The 2,500-nt window shown below is 38.4% G+C and overlaps 1 protein-coding gene across 1 annotated transcript in view; it reads right to left on the reverse strand.

The window, feature by feature from the left end:
* The window catches only part of LOC137974873 (protein WBSCR14 homolog), a 30,623-nt gene that overhangs the window by 25,502 nt on the left and 2,621 nt on the right, over nucleotides 1–2,500 (reverse strand). The gene's annotated exons all lie outside the window — the stretch shown is intronic.

Below are 2,500 nucleotides of genomic sequence, written 5' to 3' on the forward strand. Positions count from 1 at the left end.
ACATGTGAAAGATGAATAATTATAGTTAACAATTATAGTTGATTGGAGCTTTCTGAACAGCAAGCTGTTGCTCAGAGAGGAAACTCAGTGGCAAAATTATACAAAAGTTGCTATTTGCTTTAAGAACTGTTGTTGAAATACATGTGGGTTATACAAAAACTATATTTTTCTGTCAATTTGCACCCTCCTGCAGATCAAGTTTGACATGATAATCAAAACATAAATTTTATAACCATCAACAATTTTGAAACAACTGAATAACTCTCCAATGTTTGAACAAAAGACTTAAGGTAGCCTACACTTTGTACCAAATTCATTCCACAAACTTTATCCATAAAAGTTTGTGAGCAGATTTATCAATTATGCACATAACCATTTACACACAATATCAAAGTTTTTTAAAATATGATATTATGATTTGAAGATAATGCAGGGTTCATGTTGGATTTTGTCTATAAAATTCCAGGAGTATTCAAGGAGTTTTCAAGAACCAGAAATTGAGTTTTCAAGAGTACTTGTAAGACAGTTTCTATGCCATACACTGTGTTTCAGTGTTTTTGAGTTCATGCACGGAATGTTTTAATATTTCCCCAATAGTCAAATTTGGGCTCAAATTTTTAAACGTCTCTTTATTAACTTAGCATGATGCAATCTTAACAATTTTTACCCAAGCAAAGACTCAAGGAGTTTTCAAGCAGTTTTCCACAAAATCCTTTTGTTCAAGGGCTTTTCAAGTGCCCTTGAAGTCCAAAATTAAATTCCAGGGCTTTACAAGGACTTCAAGGAGTAGCATGAACCCTGTAATACATTGTAATCTGCATGGACTTTGAGCTGTTGTTTATGTACATTTTTGTCAGTGAATGATCCAAATAATTACAGGCTCAGCAATTCAGGTATTTAACAGAGCTACTTCAACATTATCACGTATTCGTTATTCAGGTGTTTCATTTAAACTATTTGTTATGTGATCTTAAACTAGGAGACCAATTTAATGTGCTGTATAGGGGAATTTTCCTCGTCAGCACAAAGCTATTGATTTCACTCGTTCAGTCAAGAATAAAGTACTGAATATATAAACTGTGTTGAGTTATGAAAAATCTCTGAATACTTGAATGCCATATACCATATAACCTCTGAGCAATAATGCTTTAAAAATTCAAATTTTCCGACGAATAATAATTCTATGCGGTCATTTGCGCTTTTGCCACCCAAGAATTTATCAGTTTGATTGCTGATAACTGGCTTAATTTGTCCAGAACTTCCAGTTCCCAGGAATTTAGGTTTATCTTGCAGGCCTTGAGAGTGTCCAGTGAGTGACCTTGGTCCCTGGCACCAGAGCTTTGCTGACCATAGAACAAGGCTTTACCGTTACCCGTAAGCCAGTGCCTTTCATGTGCACTACATCCAACCAACCCATCTCAGATGGGATTTGATAAAGAGACTCTCTGTGCCTAGCATGTTACATCTTGCAAGAACATTTGTATTGGGTACTTAGTTCTGCCCCTTGATGTTACAGATTGAACAAAGACAGTGGAAATGAAATGCATCTTGATGTTTGATACGGTGCCTGTAGAGTGTCCATGTTTCGCAGCCATATAACAGGGAGGTGAGCACTTCTGCTTGGTGGACCTTTGTCTTGTTTCCAGGCAGATACCATGATCTTTCCCCAGTCTGTGCTGGAGACCACCACAAGCTGAGCTCGCTTTGGATAATCTCCGATTTATATCTTCATCCAGTTGGGCACTGACAGAATACGACCCAAGTAGCATTCATTTGACAAATCATTTAGAGGGTGTTGGCTGTCATGACAACACGGTCCTGTTCAGGGTGTCCAGGTTCTGGTTGAGGCATAATTAATATCAGTCTTCTTCAGGCTGATTAATAGGCTGAAGTATAATTATGGCAGCATGAGCAATACAGTCAACTAATGCTTGGACTTCCTGGAGACAGAGTGCTATCAGAGCATAGTCGTCCGCAAATAAAAACTCTTTCAGAAACAGTTCTCTTAGTTTGGTCTTGGCTTTGAGGCATTGCGCGTTGATAAAGTTACCATTCATCCTAAACTGGCTATTCAAACCTTCAACAGTGTCTCTGAAAGCAAGTTGTAGCATAGCTGAGAAGTGGATTGCAAACAGGACAGGGGCCATCACACAACCTTGCTTAGTTCCATTTTTAACAGGGAAGGTATCAGAGCCTGAACTGCTTCCCATCACAGATGCCATCATATCATTACACTTGGATCATCTTTCCTGGGCAACCAAACTTATGCAGAACTTTCAACAGCATATCTCAGTTGACCATGTCAGAGACCTTGGTTAAATTGACGGAGACCATATCCAGGTCCTTGTTCTTCTCTCTGGCCTTCTCTTGGATCTGACGTGATGTATCATATCAATATTTTTGTTCCTTGACAGCATCAAAGCTACATTGTGCACTTATGTCCAGGTTTGATCCTAATTAGATGCACACCCAATTTTGACATCCAACACAAAGTGTCCCT

This window comes from Montipora foliosa, chromosome 11 (genome assembly GCF_036669935.1).
Source record: "Montipora foliosa isolate CH-2021 chromosome 11, ASM3666993v2, whole genome shotgun sequence".
Taxonomy (NCBI): Eukaryota; Metazoa; Cnidaria; class Anthozoa; order Scleractinia; family Acroporidae; genus Montipora; species Montipora foliosa.